Source organism: Zingiber officinale, chromosome 9B, assembly GCF_018446385.1.
Source record: "Zingiber officinale cultivar Zhangliang chromosome 9B, Zo_v1.1, whole genome shotgun sequence".
In the NCBI taxonomy this organism is placed as follows: Eukaryota; Viridiplantae; Streptophyta; class Magnoliopsida; order Zingiberales; family Zingiberaceae; genus Zingiber; species Zingiber officinale.
In genome coordinates, this window is record NC_056003.1 from 29,080,393 (window position 1) to 29,104,671 (window position 24,279).

General features: G+C 35.6%; 1 pseudogene; it reads right to left on the reverse strand.

Moving 5' to 3' along the window:
• Positions 1-9,051, reverse strand: part of LOC122023801 — a 53,044-nt pseudogene extending 43,993 nt beyond the window's left edge.
• Positions 9,052-24,279: the final 15,228 nt, after the last annotated feature.

Below are 24,279 nucleotides of genomic sequence, written 5' to 3' on the forward strand. Positions count from 1 at the left end.
CCATTTAAGAGTTCCTTGAATCTCCCATGTAGTGAACTTACCGTTTCTCCATCGTTCATTGTGAAATTCTGAAGTTGGTTTATTAAGAGATCTCTCTTTGCAATTCTTAAATCATTGGTGTCTTCATTTAGCTCAATGAGCTTATCCCATAAATCCTTGGCACTCTTGAAAGGTCCAACCTTGTTGAGTTGCTCCGAGCTCAACCCACATTGAAGAGTCACAATTGCCTTAGCATTTGCTTGAGCCTTCATCTTTTGTTCAATGGTCCACCTTGATGATTCAAGCATTTTTCCATTCTCAGTTAGCGTCGTGAATCCCTCCGTGATTGAGAACCACATATCAATTTCGGTCATGAGATAATGCTCCATGCGGCTCTTCCAGTAAGCAAAGTTGCTGCCTTCATAGAACGATGGTCGTAAAGTACTGTGTCCCTCTTTCAATGACATCTTGTAGCTCTTAACTTGTGCTTTCTTGGTGGTGAATCCTCAAAAGCAAATCGGCGCTCTGATACCACTTGTTAGGACCGGTTGAGCTAGAGGGGGGGTGAATGGCTCACTTCGTTTTCTTTGTTGACTTGATTGTGCACAGCGGAAACTTAGAAGCAATAATGCTAACTCTTGTATTTACTTGGTATCCACCTCCTCAAGAAGGTGACTAGTCCAAGGATCCACACCACCGTCACTCTTCCACTATAGAACTTCTCCTTCTCGGAATTACACCGAAGGTGGAGAAACCTTACAAGACTTACAACTCTCTCTCCAAAAGAAAAAAATCACAACCACTACAAGGAAGAAGAAGAGAATGATCACAAACTTAGAATACCTTCTTCTTTCCTTAGTACAACTTGAAAATGTGGAGAAGGGAGCTTGAACTTGAGCACTTGAGAGCAATGGAACAGTATATTTTTTGGTAAGACTTTCGTTGTCCTTCTTCCAGCTTGTTAAATGTCTTCAAATATAACCGTTTCTCACATGATCGTCGCCGTGAATCCATTGGGTTTGTCTTCCAATCGATTCAAAAGTATCCGTTGAGCGTCATCATATCAAGATCAACGGTGTAGATCATTTTATTCGAATCTCAATCGATTGCGACATTATTCTCAATCGATTGAATTTATCAATCGATCAATGAATCGATTCAGACGCGCTATGCTCGAGCGCAGAAACACAGAACCTCTGTGAATCGATCGGCTGATCGATCCAATAGCGTTCTGTGCTTCGCGCAGAAGCTTCACCAATTGATCGGCCGATCGATTGGTTTACTCCAATCGATCGACTGATCGATTCAGGAGCGTTCTGTGCTTCGTGCAGAAGCTTCACCAATCGATCGGCCGATCGATTGGTTTACTCCAATCGATCGGCTGATCGATCCAGGAGCGTTCTATTTCATAGTCGTGCGCCTCAATCGATTGCTGGTTTCCGATTAATAGCAAGTGAATTTATACATAATTTTAGTAAATACCTCGTGCCAGATGAACGCCTGTTCCCCTAGACTTTCTCGCCTTGCATCCAACCTTCTGACCTGCAAGGGCTTTTCTTGCCAAGAATCCGGTCCTCGACCTTCTTGGACTTCTCTTGCATTACATCCGATCTTCTGACCTGCAAGGACTTCTTTTGCCAAGAATCTGACCCTCGACTTTCTTGGACTTCTCTTGCCTTACATTCGGTCTTCCGACCTTCCGACCTTCCGACCTGCTCTGCAAACTCACAATACATGTTAGATTCAATGTATTAACCTAAACTTAAATAATTGTCAACACATTGAAACTTCCAGGACATGATTGCACCAACATTTTCCTCTCTCACCTCATCAACAACATCATCAAGATATTTAAAGATCAATTGCCCATTTTTAATAGAAGTTGATGCATCAATAGATTTCAAAAAGAAAGTGTCGGCGAGACTATTCATCAAAAAATTGATCAAACTTCTATTCTTCTCATCCGTCTAACCATCGAACATAATAGTGCATCCATATTTTTTCCATGTCTTTTTATGCTCCTCATATATTAGGTTGATGTCATCAATCTCAACCTTAAGTATCCAAGTTCTTAACTCATGCATTAAAGGAGGTTTGACCCTCTTCCATATTCCGCAATACCCTCAATCATAGGCAACTAATAAGGATCATTCACAACATTAAACGGAAGTGCGGCAAAGTAAATAAAACGACCAACTCTACACTTCACATCAAGCAGCAAATCTTTTTTTTATGTTGAATTTAGGGTTGTTTGTCTAGGTTCCAAACTAACAAACCCATGAAGAGTACCTTTATCTTTTGATTCACCACTACCAGAAGAACATCCAATTGAATTTCCCCTACACTTCCAACTTTTGATGATTGCGTACTCATACTCTGGGACCCTCACCAATCTCTCGTAACAATTCGATTTGTTTGCTTTTAGATGCTCTAATTTTGTCAAGTGATTCTCTAATTTTTTACTTAATTTCATCCTGAACACTAACACAAGGTGTAACTCCTTTATGAGTTTAAGCTAAATGTTCCTTTAAGCGAATAATCCCTACATTTGATATATGATGAGAAAATTTGCACCAAACAGATTTTCCCCCGCCATTTGATAATAATACTTCCAACTAATATTTTTTTTATCTTTTTTTTTACAAATTCATAGACATTGCAAATTCCAAATATACAATCAAAATCCTAGAAAAACAAAAGAAAAAAAATTAGAACAAATAATTAATTAATTATTAAAAAAAATCAGAATCAATCTAGGGCATCTAGATCGATTCAGTGGATTGATCCAGGGCATCTAGATTGATCACTAGATCGATCCAAATGCCCGACTTCAAAAACGAAAAACAAAATCGCGATTGCTTTTTCTCTTTTTTGAGAAACAAAAAACGAAAAAGAAAAAGCAAACGAAGAAAATCGAAAAGGAAGGAGAAAACCTGACCTCCAATAACCATCCCTCGCCGCCGCTCGTCGCTGGCAATCGCCAATCGCCTCTGCCCTACCTTCTCGAAGGTGATTCCGCTCACTCTGCCTACTCACCTCATGTTTTGTAATCAACAATAGTGCCCGCTATGGGCCGCTAGGTCACGATAGCGCACGCTATGTGCACTATCGACGCTATTGTCTCGAATAGCGTGGGTTATTTGGGACAATTGCTAATCAGCAAACGCTGCAAAGCGTTCGCTGATCGTAGCGCGCTATTCGTCGTTATTGAAAACACTGTCCATGATTAGTGTAAAAAAATAGACTTAGAGCTGATCCTTGATGCAACCCTATCTTTATAGGAAATGTTTCGGTTAATCCGCTTGAAGTTTTCACTTTTATTATTTCATCCTCATACATATTCTTAATTAGTTCACTATACGGTATGCAAACATATCTCTTTTCCAGAGTCTATATAGACTCAATTATAAGATTTTTCTAGGTCGACGAATATCATATGTAAGTCTTGTTTATGTTATAACACTTTTCAATTAGTTGCCTGAGAAGATGTATAACTTCTATTGTCGACCTTCCAGGTATAAATCCAAATTGATTTTTAGTCACCGTAATCTCCTTCCTTTGTCTTTTTTCTATTACTCTTTCCCAAAGTTTTATAGTATGACTCATTAGTTTAATACCCCTATAGTTTGTACAATTTTGTATCTTTCCTTTATTCTTATAAAGGGAACTAGAGTACTTACCCTCCATTGATCAATTTTCAATATCAGGTTAAATAACTTTGAGTCATTAAATATCTATTTAATTTCCCAAGACACTTTCATACCTTTATCAGAATATCATCTGATTCAACCACTTTTCTATTTTGTATCTCATTTAAAGTTTGCTCTACATGTGAAGTTTGAATTCCACAATAAAAATTTAAATTTCTATACTCATTAGACCTACTTAAAAACATAAATTAAGTTAATCATCTAAATCTTCATTAAAAAGTTAATGAAAATACCTCTATCATCGCTCCTATATTTCCTCATCATTTACTAGAACCTTATTACATTCATCTTTAATACATATCTTATCTTTCTCTCTCTCACTTTAGCTATTCTATAAATGTCTCTTTTCTCTTCTTTTGTATCTAATTTTCGATATAAGTGTTAAAAAGTTTCATTTTTAGCTTCATTCATTACTTTCTTGGTTATTGTATATTTTTTTAAGTTTTTCTCGTTCTTATAAGTATATAATTACTTATAGGCTTTCTCATTCCACCACCAAGATAGTGCATATCCCTTTGACTCACCGAGTACATCTTGGCTACTATTTTCAACTTTGATACCATCTTATCTCATATCGTATTCGAGTTGTCGTTTATTTATTCTAATATTTATATTCCTACCCTGTCCTTAAATATGTTTTTGCTTTTCGTCCTTCATTTTCCACCATCTAATTCTAAAAGTCGTGCATATTTTCTTTCTATTAATATTATACTTAAGGTGTATATCAAATACTACTAACCTATATTGGATAGTTAAATTTTCTACGAGAATGACTTGCAATCTTTACAAATTTTTCTATCTTTCTTCCTAACTATAAGAAAGTCAATTTGCAATTTATTATTCCCACTTTTGAAGGTGACCAAATGTTCTTCTCTTTTCTTAAAAAATGTATTAACTAGTATAAGGTCATATACTATCGCAAAATCCAATATAGTTTTCCCTTCTTCATTTCTTGTTTTAAACCCATAACCCTATGTACCCTATCATATTCCTCATTTTTCACTCTACATGCTTATGTAAATCTCCTCCTATTAAAATCATTTGCAGAACATTTTGGAATACCTCATCTAGATCATCCCAAAATCTACATTTTGTGTTTTCATCAAATCCTACTTGAAGTGCATATATGCTAATTATATTAATAGTTTCTTTCACCACTATTATCTTGAGAGTCATAATCCTATCTCCCTTTCTAACTACTCATAGTACTTCGTCCTTTAGCAAATTATCGATAACAATACCTACTCCATTTCTTATTTTACTCCTTATGTATCATAACTTAAAATCCGAATTCTCTATCATCTTTGTCGTCTCTCCTACCCATTTTGTCTCTTGTACATACTAAATATTAATTTTTCTGATAACCATCGTATCAACTAGCTCAATTGCTTTAACAGTGAGTGTTCCTATGTTCCAAACCTTAGACTATTAATGTTCCTATAATATTTGTTCTTATCTAACCTATGGTGTGAGAACTCTTACATATTTAACACTACACCCAAGTTTTCATGGAGATGTAGCGGTCTTTGCCAATACACTACAATCGAATCCTGCAACGTAAACTCTTACATATTTAACGCTTCGCCCGAGTTCTCATGGACATGTAGAGTCATTGCCGAAACGTTACAGTCGCTGCAACATGTTCCTTCCATGCAACATCCTAACATTAGCACAATAGTTTGATGAATTTATTCATTGAACATTTACTTAGCCTAACGTGCAACCCTCGCCCTTTTTCGACCGGGCTTGGGACTAGTTTTGGCGGGTTTGGCATAATACATACAATCTATAATGATACTTTGTTGGACTGGTTAGTGACAACCATAACTAGAAAGATAGTAGAAAATTTTCACCATTGATATCAATACAAAACAATCTGTAGTCCTAATGACTTAAATCAATTTAACCTAATTCGAAAATATCTCTTTGTATAAGATCAAGAAGATGGAAGTGTATGTTCCAATTGTTCGTGGTCGAGCATTATTTTTATCACAAGTGAGATTTGTATAAGGCCATATCTGCAACATTAAACCAATATCTCTTTTTTAATTTTCAAGTATCACTTATCTCCCTCTACCCATATGCATTTAACTCTGCCTCAACTCGTATATTTATAACAAATCAACTGAAATTTGAACATCAGCACCAAATATTTAGATTAGAGACACGTAATCTTTTGTAGAGCCATGGGTGACGCTCACAATCATGTTCTAAGTTCATATTTCATAGAATAGTTCATAGTTTATTTTGATATTCACAATTATAATGGACTTTAAGTTTAATTTTCTAAAAAATATCTCTTCATCCTATTTTATGAAGGAAATAGTCAAATTCCCAAAAATAATAATAATAATTACTAATGACTATCCAAATCATACAGAAATCATCCATGTCAATTAGTGTGTTGTGAGTTGTGTCTCGCATGGAACAGCACTTTAGCATTGTTTTATTTATCACTTCAACAATTGGGAACAGTTAGCGCCTATGTTATGCAAAGTAGAAGATACTTCTATAGGATAATGATTAACTTCATACAAATTCACAGAAGGCACGGATGTAATTTCACAAAATAAAATTAAAAAAAATCATCCTGTTAAGGAAAAAATTGCCATGCAAGATGGAAACTGTGATAAACAATTTATTGAGCTTCCCAAAGAATATTTAGAAATGTGCACAAAACTCAACAGATGCAAAAGAGAATTTTCAATAGTCCACAGTTTAAAATAACAATAATGCAAGCCTCTAAAAAAAGCTAACAAGAAAACATGCACTATTTAGAAATAATTCTGCAACAGGTGAAATCCGTCACCCCCACCCCCCAAAACGCACACACGAATGTCCCACACCATTGGGAGGGAGTAAATCAGGAAACCGAAGCTAGTCATCACATGGGAGGGTAATTCTTCGGTCTTTGCCGGGATTCTGGCCCTTGCTTAATTCTGCAAACCTACCATGTGATAACCAACTCAGCTATGCCCTAGCGGTACAATATTTAGGAACAAGTATGTATAGGTGTTTGTAATTATGATGCACCCGTATTTGGTGATTAAAGTTATCTTTATTTGGGTCAATTAATATGATACAATCAGTAACCGTTTATAAAATGGCCTGCTAATGCAACCTCTATAGCTCAAAAAATTGTAAAAGTACCTCCCAAGTGCTGTTCAAGTTTAATGTATAAAAAAGGCTAATTCGAAGTAAATAAATATCCAACTCAACAAATGAAGTATGCAGTGTTTAGGAATAAGTATGTACTGATGTTTCTAATTATCATGCACCATACTAGGCAATGTAAGTTTTCTTTTTTTGGGTCAATTTAATATGACACCATCAATCACAGTTTACAAAATGGTCTTGCAAGTGCAACCTCAGTAGATCAAATAATTGTGAAAATGCCTCTCAAGTGCACATCAATTTTGTAATATGAAAAACAAAAGACTAAATTCGAAGTAAATCAGTATCCGGTAAAAACATGCTTGGCTTGACATCTTATTTATCAGTCAACATTCAACAAATTCAAGGTCTTAAAAGACTTTAATTAGATGATAAATTCTAAGTATCTATACATCATACATGTTTATGCCATGCATCACGAGGTAATATTCTCTTATTGCATACGTTAGATTACCAAAATCATAACCATTTCATGGAGAATGAACAAAGAAAAAAGGAATATATGTGAAGTACAATAATGAATGAACTCATGGCCAACAAAACCATACTTCTATTATCAGACAAACAACGCCCCAGGGTATAGCTAAGTTGGTTGTCACATGGCAGGTTTGCAGAATTGAGCAAGAGTCAAATCCGACAAAGACTGAGGAATTACCCTCCCATGTGATAGCTAGCTTCGATTTCCTGATTTACTCCCTCCAAATGGTGTGGGGTAGTCATGGGGGCCGTCAGGGTCACCTTTTGCAGAGTATTATCAGGCAAACAACTAGTAGTAAGATTTGGCATATTTTAAAATTGAAGCAAAACCAATCACTTTTTCTTTTCCAAATGAGCTTTCCAGCTAATGAAATATATTTGTCAAGTAGAATTTAAACATAAAACAACTAGTTCTAGGGCATGTAGATCTATGATTATTTTAAAAAATTAATATCAGAACATACACTAGTAATACCTCCGATCTCTTTCTGCTAGTGCATGCTCTAGAAGCATGATATAAGCCATGTCAGTGGTTGATGAGTTGGCCATGAAGTCCTGTCAGCATGCAATAATCTGAAAGTCAGAAACAATAAAAAACAAAACAAAATTACAGGTATCTAAACAGTTGGAAACAATACATAAAATTAGTAGTGCGATATTGATCAATTGAATCAAACATTCATTCAAAAGGTATACTATTATACCGTCAGTGTAATAACTTCTAGCAATAGCCCTGGTGCTTTGTGTATAAGATCTTGGACTTGAACGTCAACAAAATGTATTTTAAGAAAAGATAAACAAGAGAGATTATGCTCCAGAAATTGCGTTCATCAGTTCAGAAAGTTCACAGATTAATGGGAATTTATTAACATATTGTTGGATAGGACAGTCGTCCTAGATATAATTTTTTTGCTAATTTCACTGTGGGAAGAAACGCACAAGTACACTAAGCTACAACTAAAGGCAATATTTTGATTCAAAATGCCCCACTTCTTTGGCAGCAAAGTACAAATCATCCTCAACGAACCGGAGTATTAATACCGTTGCGACAAAATGCCAAGTCGAAACGAAACGAGTTCAAGCCCTAATTGTAATCGAGAGAATGAATACAAAAAGGCAAAATTAAAACAAAATATCAATTTTCGAACAAAACGAAAATTATCCCCTAAAATGCCAAAGAGATCTCCAACTGAAGGCGACTGACCCGGAGGATCCTCGCGGCCTCGGAAGTCTGTACCGAGGAGTTCCCATGCTGGGTCGCGGCGGGCGAGAGACAATCCGCGACGGCCCTAGACAACGGCTCGGGTAGCTTCTTGGCCGGCACCTGCGACCTATGCGACCTCTGAGAGGTCACCCTGTAGATCCTCGTCATGGCGGGCGTCTGAGAAGGGCTATAGCTCAGCACCCGCTTCGACGACCCCGGCATCGACTCCTCCGCTGGCATCTTCCGCTCTCTATGTCCCTCCCCTTCTCCCCAAACACTTCAACCCACGAAGAGATCACTCCCTATCCGCCTCGCCTTCGCCATACCACCATCTCCACCCAACACTTCCGCCTCTTTCTCCACATTGGACGCCTCCGCAAGGTGGGAATGTAGAGGACGGAGGAGATCAAGGTCCAGAGTTCGAGGGATCGGGAGAGCGTGCGAGGAAAGAACAGGAGCTCTCTCGATTCCTAGTTTTAATGGGCGAACAGAGATCAGCGACGGCGTCGAGTGTCCGGGTCTCGTTGTGGGTTAATCATTTCAGGTGCAGATAAGAATAATCCATTTTTTCTTTGGCAAGAAGACGACACTCAATTAAGGATTACAACTGTCAACGGAGCCCAGTGACTCCCCGTAACTCGTCACTACTCCGCGATTACCCGACAGTTTACCAGCCACTTCTATTAGTTAGTGCGACATTAACATAAAATTAAATTTACATATTGTATTAATGTATGTAATTAGGGAGAATTACTTTTATCATAATCTTTATTTTATACTCAAATAGTTGTGCTCACTGTTGTTATATTAATGTCGTTTAATTGAATGTATGAGTTCTTATCTAATACTAATTTGGATCATTATCTAACATTATCAGATAATACGAGTCATTAACTAGATCTCAATAACATACACTGAGATTTAACATCAAAATTTTACTTAATTAACTAGTTTGCAGAGCAGGAGGACGAGGGGGTGCTTTCATCCTTCAGCCCGCCGCCGGTGCTCGTCGTAGGGAAGAGCTCGAGAGTCCTGAGAGACCCATGACACGCCGGCGGTGAACTCTCGTCGTCTGCCTCTGACATGGCCATCCATTCCGCTTCCTGTGATGAACTAGCGTCGGATGATGAAGCTAATTTTGCGACTTATTCGAGTAAAGGATGAAATGTGAAATATTTGACCTGAGGCGGCGGAGGAGGAGGAGCAGAGTAGAGGAGCTGGTAGTGGCGGCCGATGAGTCGCCGGCGGAGTCTCTGCCGCTCCCTGGCCTTGTGGTTTTGGAACCAGTAGAAGACGTTCTTGCCCTCGATCCGGCCGAAGCGGGAGAGGTGGGCTGTCATCTGCTGGATCTGCCCCGCGTTCGGCGTCCTCGCCCCGTTCCTGTACATCTCCTCCAATATCATCAGCTGCTCTGGCGTCGGGCACCACCTTGCAGACGAAGAACGCGACCAAGTCTGAGACATGACTGGTTTGTCCCTTTCCGGCTCCCACAGGTTCGGATATTCTGGGCTACAAGCTATTTATAGGGAAAAAAACAGAGGGAGGAAAAAGGAACGAGGCAGTTGCTTGAAACGGACGTAGCAGCAATTCACCTTCGTGCATGAGAAGTGGGTGAGAGAAGGAATTGTACACATAACGTCAGTCGATCAATCGATCGAAAGAATGTCTAACTATATATAAACTAATTAAGGCATGCCGTTTAATTGATTATCAGCCGAGATTTTTAATATTCCTTCATCGACTGTGCAGTACGAGATACATAAATGCTCGATCAGAGGCATCAGAACAGAGCAAGCTTTATGTCTGTACGCATGAGAAGTCACGCATCACAGCCAGAACTTAATCGCAAGATTCACTCGAATTAGTTGGAAGAGCTAGCGCGCACCGAGCGGCCGGCGTATCACCGTGGACGAGATGGTTTGAGTCGGCTCGTCGCCGGCCGGCCATTCACCGGGCCGGCTGCCATGCATGGTGTCAGGGATCGATCGAGCTGATAGATCAAACGCTTGTTGGGCAGCGATAACTGCACGTACATACAAACGTTCGCCTGCCAGCTTTCAAATCTCTCGTTAACTGAGCTCGCTCGCTGGCAACGACGAGAGAAGTCAACTGGGTAGCTTCGGTTGGACGTTTGGTGCATGGTTTGGCCAGGGGAGAGGAGAGGAGAGGAGTGGAAGGTCGAAGCAGGGCACGCAGGCGACGTGACATGTCTCTCTTCGCGTATCATTCTCCTTTCCCGCACGACATCACTGCCGCTGTCTGTCTCCCTCCTCCGTCCCCCGATGCGAGCTGCTGCATATGCGACTGCTTTTACGAAGAAGGCATCTCTGTTCTTGAATTAGTAAAACAATTATTTCTATTTCGGTTCAATATTAATTAAAAGTTTAAACCGGCATCGTATCAAACAATTATTACTCTAATAATATTGGCAGAGTCTAGTACTATAATACTAAATAAAAGCTTTTGTTTTTTACCGGACGGGATGGACTGTATAGAAATGATAGGTTTTCTGATCGGTCTGGAGGCATGTCTGTAGCGGTCGTTCGATTTTGTCCGCAGCATATTATTTCTATATATATATATATATATATATCTGCTTTTTCCCTCCCGGTCAACGCATACCCCTCCAACTCCCTTCTCTCTCCCTGTCAAAAGACGTATGTAGCCTTCTTTGGTTATTTTATTTTTTTTATTTCATTTAATGTGGATTTGAAATTTCAAAATACAAAGATGTGCCAAATACATTTAGGCTACGTTTGGTTGGGTGTAATATAATCTAGCTTGTAATGTAATCAAATTTGTAATGTAATGTAATGTAATCTTGATTACATTACTACGTTTGGAAATGTAATGTATGTAATATTTGATTACAAGGATGATTACATTCTTTTGTTTGGTATCTATTATTTTTTATCAGAAATGTAATTTATATTATTACAAAATGATAAAAATGTCCTACGACCTCTACTGACGGTCGCCGCACTTCTGCCGGAGGCAGATGCCATAAGAGAACTGGACGAGTGGTGGGTGTTGCCGGTGGTGGAGCCAGAGAGGAGCATGGCGGCGGCGGCGGTGGTGGTGTTCGCCATTACGGTGGCCGCTGGAGGGAGAGGGTGTTTGTGGATGCCCTCGTAGGTGGTCACCAGAACGCTCTTGTCGTTGGAGCATCTTTGTACCTTGTTTACCAATGCACAAATACGGCGGTCGGCAGCGGCGGCGGCGGTCGGCGGCGGCGGCGGCGGTCGGCGGCGGCGGCGGCGGTCGGCGGTGGGGGGCAGGGGCCGACGGTGGACTAAAGGTATATTCGGTATTTAAATTTTGGTGGGACGATGACCTCGTAATGTAATCGGATTACATAACATTTACTTTGTAATCCAGATTACAAAACTTCACTATATTTTGTAATCCATATTACATTACATTACAAGTTTAAAAGTGAAACAAACAAAATAATCTACCTTGTAATGTAATCAGGATTACATTACAAGGCAGATTACACCCTACCAAAAATGTCCTGGTTTATGTGCCAATTAAACCATTATACGTTTAATTTCAAAATTAATATGGATTTGAAAGATCCATTATACGTTTAATGTCCTTGTTATTTTTTTAATTTCATTTAATTCTCATTTAGTTTTAATTTTTTTAATTCATTTTATTTAAAAATAACTCACATACAATTATATTTTTAATTTTATTTAATTTTATTTTTAAATTAATTTAATTTATTATTTTTTATCAATGCTTTATTTTTCAATTTTATATAAATTTTATTTAATTTTTATTTTTTAATTAATTTAATTTATTATTTTTTTCATAATACTTATATTTTTCAATTGATTTTTTTAAATTTTATTTTTTTAATCAATTTCTTTATTAATTTTTTATCAGTTTTATTTTTTTCAATAATTTTTTTATATATTTATAATCTTTTATTTATTTTTAGTTTATATTTAAAACTAAAAAAAATACTACCAATTAATAATGAACACATTCATAACTTAGGAACAAACATATTTTTTTTCTAAATGAAGAGTACATGTAATAATACAAAAAAAAACATAAAAACATATAAAAATAGAAATCTTAATCAATATTACCTCCAAATTCTGCTCCCGATGCATTTGGTGGTGGTGCACCTATTACTTCGTACCACAAATGAGCGCGTGTCCTGTAACGAGTGACTCATCCTTTAGCTTCATACGATGAATGTTGCCACCACCAAGTTGGAATGGGTGGTACAGGATAATGAGGATATAAAAAAACTTGTACGAAGTGATTGCCAATATGAGCAATAGTTATTTCTCGACGCTCTTGGTTTGGAACTGGAGGAGTTCTTAATGGCAAGTGAGTAAAACAACTCCCAATATTCTCACCAAATGTATGAAGTACAAGATTGTACCTTGATGCGATGACAATTCCCAAAGGCATAGCGTCCATCCAATATATTTCTGGTGCCCACTGCTCGAAATAATTCAATGAGAATAATAGATTGGTTACCAAATTTGGATCTGGATAAAGTTGATCATATAGATCCTTATTTTGTTGAATCTCTTCTATAAGCTCAAATCATACTTGAACCCAACCTTTTTCACCATACCCAATTAGTGTAGCTATTGCCCTGAATCCACAATGACCATCAGGTTGAACATCAACAGTGTGAGAAATATAATGCTGCAGAGGCACGGGTAATTTCTCAATATAAGTATCACGGATGGGTGGAACTGGAGAGTGATCATGGGTCGTTTGAGTATTGCGAACCTTCGACCCTCTTCCACGTCTTCCTCTCCCTTGAGATGTTGCAATCGGTTGAGAGACCCTAGATCCTGAAGTGGATGCTTCTCCGAAAGAAGATATGCGGCGTCAACTTTGCTCATCTCTACCCGTAGGTCGACCTCTATGTTCTGTGTTGTATGAAGGAGCTCGCAATGTACTTTGAGATGGATCAATCATATCAAGAAACTTGTTTATCATATGCTCTCGCATATATGGATCCATCCCATCTAATATCTCAACAACGTGGGATGTCCTATTAGGTTCTGCTCTCTCATCATTAAATTGATGTGCGTGCATCGACAATCTCCTCCAATGAGCGTTGATACTCTGAAGCGGAATTGGAATGGAAAAGTACTGGTAATGTGCAAGATCATGCTCGCATGGCAATCCGTATACAATTTTGATAGAACAGTTGCATCTGCCGGATAGCTGGTGAGATGTTTCCTCAATACATTTTAGCTGACCAGAAATCAACTCCATTGCCTCTAATGAAATTCGACACCTTATTTGACTGAAAATATCATCATGTAAATGTTGATGGCGTGGAATGTTTAGAGATTTTTCGAACGACTTCTTATTATCCCTGAACTGAATTCTCAACATCTTATGTATTTTTTCAAAAGATGTCTGTAGGGATGACATGGTATCTCCCAAATATAACTTCAATCTCGCATGTGCAGATTCTGCCCTGTAATAAAAAAAATACATTGTGTTTAAATACTGAAAATAATTGAAATACTACAATAATGAACAAAATTTAAATAATAAAACTATAAAATGACTATACCTTTGATTTGAATTGTTCCCGAGGTGCATACATGTATCAACCCATGCTGAAATAAACCGCTCTTTGTAAGGGTGTAACCATGTATCCCAAAGATAATTTAGAGCACCCTCGAATCGTTGATACTCTTTGCGCATGACATCCCACTTATGCTGATAAGACCATTGTGTCGATGAATTAATGAGTGAGTGCCATGATGCATAAAAATGTTGCCACTCCAAACCAAGCATAGGGGCGCATTTCTTCATTACGCACTGGTTTATGTGCCAAATACAAAGGATGTGACGTGCATTGGGAAAACATGTTTCAATTGCATTAATAAGCGATAAATCCCGATCTGAAACAAATATCAATGACAACAATGCCTTCTTTTCAACCATCCACTTCTTTAATGTACCTAATGCCCATGTCAGTTGCTCTGTCTTCTCATTACTAAGATATGCAAACATAAGTGAGTAAGTTCGCATTGTGGATGTGATACCCACAACCTCCAATAGTGGTATCTGATACTCATTGGTCTTGTATGTGGCATCAATGATCAACATAGATGAAAAGTTGACAGACAACTCTAGACTTTTTGGATGAACCCAAATAATATCTGTGATTTCGTTGGTGTATGGATTTGTACGGTATTTATGGAGGTATTCTTTCTTGATTAATTGGTCCAAGACATACTGAATAGAATTTAGACCACCCCGTTTAGCGGATTTATTTGTGAAAATAGCATTATAAATGCTTTTGATCCCCGTAGTGTTTGATGGGTCTCTTTCCTTCAAAATACTAAGAATTTCACGAGGTGTGGTGCTGTTGGCCATGTAAAGCACAAATTCTTTTTCTTTTGGTTTTAACCTACTCGGGTACTCATGTCCATCAATATATTCTGCTAATTGATGATTATAAAAACCACAAACAACCCTTAAACCCCACATCACACCATCTGGAGGTATTGGTATACCTCGCAGCTCAAATGGGCATTCATATTTTTTAGTCCCAGTATTTCTTTTTAAGGATTGCCCATCAACTAGATATCGTGGCGGTTTATACTTTCCACCTCTTTCACACATAAGATGACACTTTGGTAGCTTGCCACCTTTTAAATTAGCAGAATTTTTAATAACCACTACAATATCATTCTTCAAACCAACTGTCTTTACCCAATTTATCATATCTTCTATACTTTTAAATATCTATATAAAAAAATATAACAAAGATGCATAAGTATGACATTATCAATCTTAATATAATTTCTCTACTTATAAAATAAATAATGAATATACATAAAACAATGATAATAACTAACCTGATCTGTGGTAAATTCGATTGTATAATCGCGATTGTTGTTGGAGATATCTTGACTAGGAACATCATTCTCAATTGACCAGCTATCTGAAAATAAGCCCAAATAGTCATCCATATTTTCAGGAAGAGAGAAGGAGAAGCTGAGAGGGAGATATCAGTGAAGGGAGGTGTGAATGAAGAGTGACTAAAAATGAAGTGTGAGAGGAGGATTTAAAGGGAGATGTTTTGACACGTGTCAAAAGTTGAAGGGTGGGTAATTTAAGGGGATGAGAGGTTCTGACATGTGTCAAGAGTTTAAGGGTGGGTAATTTAAGGGGAGGAGAGGTTCTGACATGTGTCAAGAGTTGAAGGGTGGGTAATTTAAAGGGAGGGGAGGTTCTGACATGTGTCAAGGATTGAATGATGGATAATTTAAAGAAAGTGAGAAGTTCTGACATGTGTCAAGAGTTGGAAGTGGGGGTAATTTAAAGGGATGAGAGATTTTAACATATGTCAAGTGTTGAAAGGGGAACCATTTAAAGTGATGATAGATTTTGACATGTGTCAAGGGTTGGAAGGGGGGTCATTTAAAGGGATAAAAGATTTTGACATGTGTCAAGGGTTAGAAGTGGGGTAATTTAAAGGGATGGGAGGTTCTGACATATGTCAAGCATTGAAGAGGGGTAATTTAAAGGGAGGGGGTGTTTTGACAGGTGTCAATGGTTGAAGAATGACGAATTTAAATGGAGGGAGTGTTTTGACAGGTGTCTATGGTTGGATGATGGGTAATTTAAAGAGGGTGAGAGATTCTGACATGTGTTATATGTCAATGGTTGGAGGGAGGGATGATTTAAAGGGAGAGAAGATTATGATATGTGTTAATAGTTGGATGCGGGTAATTTAAGTGTCAAATTAGGAATGTAATTTAAAGGAAGGGAGTAATTTAAAAATTATATAAAATAAAAAAATTAAAAAATTTGATAAAAAAATAATAAACAAAATTGATTAAAGAAATAAAACTAAATAAATATTTAAAAATTAAAAAAAATTAATTAAAAATAAAACTAAATAAAAATTAAATAAAATTAAAAAAATATAAGTATTAATGAAAAAATAATAAACAAAATTAATTAAAAAATAAAACTAAATAAAATTAAATAAAATTAAAAATATATATAAGTATTAATGAAAAATAATAAATAAAATTGATTAAAAATTTAAACTAAATAAAAATTTTAAAATATATAAACTAAATAAAAATTTTAAAATATATAAGTATGATTGAAAAAAATTAAAAATAAAATTAATTTTAAAAATAAAACTAAATAAAAATTTTAAAATATATAAATATGAATAAAAAAAATTAAAAATAAAATTAATTTTAAAAATAAAACTAAATAAAAATTTTAAAATATATAAGTATGAATAAAAAAAATTAAAAATAAAATTAATTAAAAATAAAAAATTAAAATTAATTAAAAATTAAAAATTAAAAATATATAAGTATGAGTTAAAAAAAATTAAAAAAAAACAAAAAAACAAAAAGAATATTACATGCGTCTTTTTGGCGGGAGAGAGAGGGGAGGTGGAGGGGGTGTGCATTGACGGGGGAAGCAATTTGCATATATATATATATGTGGAAAATTTCAAGCCTAATCAGTCACTGATTAATCGGGTAAAATTTTACATATTTAGTGTTAACTAAAAATTAAAAATAAAAGTATGTTGAAAACAAAGGTATGAAACATTGTTTTAATATTTTTAAAATTGGAGATCAAATAAAAATATTTCATGAGATAAATAAAAGTATAGTTGTGAATATGAAATTACTTATAAAATATTCTTGATTTTTTAAAAGAAATATTATTATAATATCCTTAATATTATTTGTATAGCTATTATTTTAATGATAGGGGGTGTATTCAATGTTGTTGAACTTTTAATTGTTTTAAATGATTTTTTTGAATTTCAAAAGTTTAGTGTATTTAATCTAGATTTTTATAAATTTTATAGAAATATAGTGGTATCCAAATTAAATTTTTATAGAGTTTTAAAAAGTCATGTGGTATTCAAATTTGACTTTTTAAAATTCTATAAAAATCTTCTGTTATCCAAAGTTTCAATAGAATTTCATGTATTCTTTTAGAATTCTTTGGATACAAATTTTAATCAATAAGCACTTAATACAACTTCTACAAATAAAATAAAAAGTCTTCTCATCATCCTTAGATTTCTATAGATTTCAAATCGCCTTGATTTTTTACAAATAAGTCTTTCTTTTTTCGCTCCTTTATTTTGATTATTTCTTTAATAAAGACTTTGTCCTTGTTTAACCTCTTGACCGCCTGTACCAACCTCTCAGCATGCGTTTCATGCAAAGATGAGAGTAGTCTGAAGCATTTTGTCGAGTGCTCTCGCCATGGTTTGTTGGAACGGAAGTGGAATAGTCGGAACGGCCATTTCGGCACAAGAACATCTCACGTCGTTCTAAGTTCCGATAAATAACGTGGCTTGCTTTGAAACACCATTTTCCGACGTTATAACGGCAAAACAACCGACCGGAACGGTCAGAACGGAACGGTAGCCACTTGCAGCCTTTTCTCCTGCCGCAACTCACGGCAGCAAGCTACCAGTAGAGATATTTCTTTGGTTGCTCATGATGGGAAAGAATGAGGAGTGTCATCAGGTGAAGCTTGTGATTTTTGAGACGGCCGGTGATGCTTCCATCGGCTACTCACGAGCAGGTCGAAGTCGATTTGGACGGCAGCATTGTGCATACAGGGAAGAGAAACTTAAGACATTAGATTTTAATATAAAATATATTAATAAATCAAATTAATCTTCAACTTAATTAACAGATAATTTAATAAAGTCCAATGAAATTAGACCCTAAAAATAGTCTATAAAATTTATTTAAATTTTAAAAAGTCCTAAATAAATTTTATATATTTATATTTATTTATTTTAATAATACTATTACTAATCAAATTAATAGTATTATTATTAATTTTATTACTAATCAAATTTATCAATTCTAACACTTTATTAAAAGTTTGACCAAATTAAAGGGTTGACCAACATCTCATGATAATTTGAATCAAATTTATAAATAAAAATATTTAAAATTATTATAATATTATTAGATTTAAAATTATATTATTAAAGTTTTTTTTTTAATTACAACGTAAGACGTTATCCTCTCTTACTTTTTAGCCGAAACAAGATAAAAGTATAAAATGTTGAAAAAATGTTTTTATGAACAAGTATGCTATTTATTATTTTAATAAAAAAATAATTTAATTAGGTATTTTAGGTTTTGTTTGAAGATATATATCACGCGAGACCATGATCATCTACGCTTTTCCAAGATTAAATACACCCTCTTAACTCTACACGTTTCTCTCTTTGTTTCTCTCACAAAACGATAGGGTTATAAATGAGCCGAGCCGAGCAGAGTTTTGAGGTGTTCAAGCTTATTTGATAAGATAACCGAGCCGAGCCGAGCCGAGCCGAGCCGAGCTTAAAATGAACCAAGCTTTTAAAATAAGTGTTCAAGCTTGGCTTGGTTTATTTTTTATGAGTTTGAGCTTGTTTGAAGCTTGACTTGAGCTTGGTTCGTTTAGATGTTATCAAGCTCTTAATTCAAGCTTGTTTGATTGTTTAAAACTTTTAATTATTTGATTGGTTCTTAAGATTGATATTTATTATTTATTTAGCATATTGAAAAAAGTTTTATTAATAAATATGGTTCATGAACATTGTTCATAAACGTTGTTCACGAACGTTGTTCATGAACATTGTTCATGAACGTTGTTCACGAACGTTAACGAGCTAAACACATATGTGTTCAAGCTTGTTTGTTTAGCTTAACGAGCTGTTCAAGCTTGTTTATTTAATTAATTTTATGTATATTGAATGAACATAAACAAGCTCTTACCAAGTCGAACACCAACACTATAAGAAACACCCTCATAGACATCGATTTTCCAACGCTGTCTATTACATTTTCGACCGATGTCTATGAAGGCGATGTAAAAGGTCTGCCATTTTAGACATTGGGTTATAACCGATGTAGTATCACTTAACGACATCGGGTGTAAAATCGATGTAATATTATATGTTAATAACACCAGTTTTGGCAGCAATATACGACCGATGTAATATTAGTTAATGACACCGATTTTACAGCGATGGAAAACCGATGTAATATCAATATTGTTTAACGACACAAATTTGATTTCCAAAATAGTGAAAACCAATATTATCACCAAGCAAATCATAAAATTAAGTTAATATTATTAATTCACTAAAGCTACGTTTGGTTGGGCGTAATGTAATTGAGCTTGTAATGTAATCAAATTTGTAATGTAATGTAATGTAATTTTGATTACATTACTACGTTTGGTAATGAAATGTATGTAATCTTTGATTACAAAGGTGATTACATTCTTTTGTTTGGTGTCCATTATTTTTATAAAGAATGTAATTCGTATTATTATAAAATGACAAAAATATCCTACGACTTCTACTGGCGGGCGCTACATCTTTGTCGGAGGTTGCGGTGGCCGCTGCCGCCCGTCGCCGACGGTCGTCGGCCGCCGGTCGGCGACCGTCGCCGACGTTCGCCGGTCGTCGCCGGTCGCTGGCCGCCGGCGGTCGCCGACCGTCGACCACCGATCGTCAGCCGCCGGGGGTGGTGGTGGGTGGTGGCAGTGGCGGCGAGTGAAGATAGGCGGCGACAGGCTAGGAGTATATTTGACATTCAAATTTTTGTTAAAAGATGACCTTGTAATGTAATCGGATTACAATGTGTTTGTTTTGTAATCCAGATTACAAAACTTCATTACATTTTGTAATCCAGATTACATTACATTACAAGTTAAAAATGAAATCAAACAAAATAATCAGCCTTGTAATGTAATTTGGATTACATTACAAGGCAGATTACACCCTACCAAACGCAGCCTAAGAAAATCACAAATAAAATGCACTGATGTATCTAAACACACCAAGTCAATATCTATATAACCAACACATAAATATTCTTCTTACAACATAAAAAGATAATAGATATTGTGCACATCAAGTCAGTATCCACAAATTACATATAACTATTCTTCTTACAACATCAAAAGATAATAGATAGTACACAAATATTCTTCTTACTAGTGCCAACGTTATCCTTCTTGCTCTGTGCAGAGATTTACCTAAATCTTCCCCAGTAGTTTTATTTGTTAATAGACAATTCTCTTTATCTATTACTGGATGGGCACCTCTGCTTGTTTGATGTCCTGAAGGTGACAACTGATTGGTGACAATTCTCTTTATCTTTATCCCAGTAGTTTTAAAGGAGGCCTCCATTTTAAAGGAGTCACTAGAGGCTTTGGGAACTTTGCAACATCCTTCTTGGTTGTCCTCTCACCATTTAATTGATTCTCCAGTTCTCTTACTGAATAGAATAAAATAGTCAATATGGATATAAAGCAGTTTGTTGCTTACATAAGGGAAATTAAAGATGCTGTAAATTTTACTCAAATAGAGATTGAAAATGAGATAAGTAACCTTTTGCTGGTAATTTTTACTTGTTTGCTCAGCTTCTTTGATCTGCACATTTGAAATAATCTGTTATAAGCCAACTGATTTGAAAGAAGCTAAATATAGTGATACATGGTGTATAGTAGATTATTATGATTTTTCTTGGAATATATAAAATAATTTATTCACACTATCTTCAAAAAGATTCTACTTATATTAACATAATAAATTTTCAAAAGAACAAAATGAAAGATTCTTCCTTCATTCTTAAACCTGATTCATGTCAAAGTGCATGTATATATACTAAAAGTTTCCGCACGTAGGAAAGGGAACAAACAACATGATTCTATATTCTTTAATTTGATTCCTTACTATACCTTGATGCCTCTTCTTTCCACATGTTTGCGGAGTTCTACTAGCATGCCAATCCCATCACTGTCAATGGAAGTCACTCCTGTGCTCAAAAGTGCAGAAACTGGTTATTTTTATTTTACTATTTTCCTTAATTTGATATCATCTAAACCTGATAATAATTATTTTCAACAAGAAAGAAGGCTTACCGCCCATCTCCAGAATCAGATATTGCAGTGTTTCTTCCTCCTCTATCCACCTCATGATTCTGTCGGTTAATTTTATAGTAAAGCGATGTGGTTTAATACTCCATCAGCAATAGACAATAGTGAGACTTTGCTAATCACTGCGGTTATATGTACCTTTCTCTAAGGTAGCCAAAGTTGGCAAAATAGATTGGGGAACCCAATTTCAATATCAAAATGTCAGGGTAAGAGATTGAGTTTGGGTATTGCTGCCCGTCACAGTACATTTCAGTTCCTGCTATGTTTCCGAGCCTGCAAGTGGATGGTCGAGCCACAGAGAGCAGTGCTCTCAGTGTTGACAAACCTACCTGTGACGTTAATTAAATCGAAGAATGATGATTTTGATGACAAATAGCAAAGTGTAATAGCAAAGTGTATAAATACAACCTGATTTAGATTAGGAATACTGGGAGAATGACCAAAATATAGAGAAAATATCAGTGAAATTTGTAAGGTAATCAAGTATAGTATTTCAAGTTCTCTCTACAATCTATCTAAAACTTACAAAAATTCTATTAGTAATTTCTTGTTATCAAAGAGGTTAAGACGCGACATGCATCAGACTTACAGAAAACTAGGTGTTATGCAACTTGTATTAGAACAATCTGCCAACAATGTGTCATATTCTTTTACAAAACAAAACTGTTATTGTCTTCTCAGAAAATGGGATAATATGAAAGAGTACCAAAGAATTAACAAAAGATTAATAGAAGTGAACTGATAAGAGTTAATACTACTGATTTACGAAGGAAAACAGACTCATACAGATGATCCAAATGCAGAAAAATAGGAATAAGCATTACAATAGAATTCTTACAAACACAGGAAAATAGGAACAATAATTAAAATTGAATTGTTAATCACATCAAAAGGTCCAAACCAATTCAAGTTTATCCAGTACTGCATATAATACAAATAATCATTTAAGTAATCTTCATCATGAAATCTTTGTAAAAATGAATTGCTTATAAGTAACATCATAATAGAAAAAGTTTTTCTGATAAGCTTTCAAGCTTAAAGCATAAAGCAAGCTAAACTCGCATGCACGTCTTGTATAAACAAGCATAACCTAAATATTTATTTGGTACGAACATTATGCCTGATAGAAACAATATGCCGAAATATAAGGTACTAAAAGATGGTTCCAGATAGCAGGCGGTTGACCCACAACCCAACACCTAGCCAAAGGCTCAGACAATCACCATTAAAATAATATTACAATAGAGGAGAATATTAAATTAAGAATTACTAATATCACCTTTTAGAGCAATGTTGAAACACCATCTTCTTCAAAATGCTGCTAAATCTTGAATTGTGATTGAGCTTAAATATTATTCTCATATTTCAAGTTGATACTACACCAAAGGAATAAGCAAAGAGTGATACAACATGCTAGTATGAAAAACAATCTAAAACATAGATTTAAATAGCTTAGATTTCATTGCCAACAGCTAGCCAGCACATCTGAGTGCAATGTGTTCACATACCTCCTCTATGGTCGCCTCAACCTTCTTATTGTGTTGCTGCTCTGATACTCCCCAAACAGCCTGGGGCGGCGCTGTGGTATACCTGAGTATACCAACAGGTTCCAGTGACCTACTACATTTTATGATGAGACAACCAAGCTACATAATAAACAGGAGAGAACTTGAAGACTCAACATAAAATTATAATATTCTCCAAGTAACCTTTACCACTGATTATTTAGCTTACGAGACGGTAACTCGTCCCAACAATTATGTCAAGTTAGAAGACAATTCCAAGTATTGGAAGTTATCAGAACAAAAAAGACGATAGTAAAGGATACATACCACTAGCACATGACAAAGAATTTCCAAGTTACAAAAACTATAATCAATCTGCAACACATTAAACAAGAAACGAATCCCACCTTTCTATTTGCAATTGCTTCAAAAGTTAATTGTTTAGGCTCCCCACCAGACGGGTTTAAAATATGGAGTTCATCATCCCTGACATATGCAAGCATGCTTCCATCTGGTGACAGATGCGGGTCAATAATTGGCGAGCCAGTACAACATGTAAGTTTGAGCTCTGGCTCTAAGCCTGATATTTCCTGGAAATATACCTGATGAAACAGATAGCGATCACTTAATATATCATAATCAAAGAAGAAAGTTTAAGATCAACATGTAGAAAGGCACGCAGAATAGCTATTTGTGATGAAGCATTTTAATATTCATGATAGAGTGTATACTAAAAGCCTAGCTTTGGGTATAAATATTTATCTAGAAATAAGAATCACATTGGTCAAATGTCTACATTTATGATAAATGTAGTTGCTCAATTAATTTATATTGTAGATAACATGGTGTGTGGTGTCACACACAGAAGATCATGTTATTGGTTCCTTATAAATTATAAACAGTAGCTCACGACCAAGATGGAAAGGAACAAACCATTGGAAGGTCGTAGTGTAATTAGGTATTAGTTTATCTTAACTATATAATTACACTAGTACACTTAGAGTGTATTGAGTAGGACCATTTGAGGTCGTTCCTTTTAAACTGACTTTATGAAGGAACAAAGACCTCAGTTATTATGGAAGTGTGTGCTCTTAATCCTAATATAATAACAAGCACATATATTTGATATTTATTTCTTTAATTTATCAATGGGTGAGATTTAGTTCGATGAATCAATAAGCCCGATAAGTTGGGAAATGATATAACTTATAGTGTGTGTTGTTGATTATAGAAGGAAACTGTGTCCTAGTAATCTAGGTTGAGAATGTCCCCAAGAGGAGCT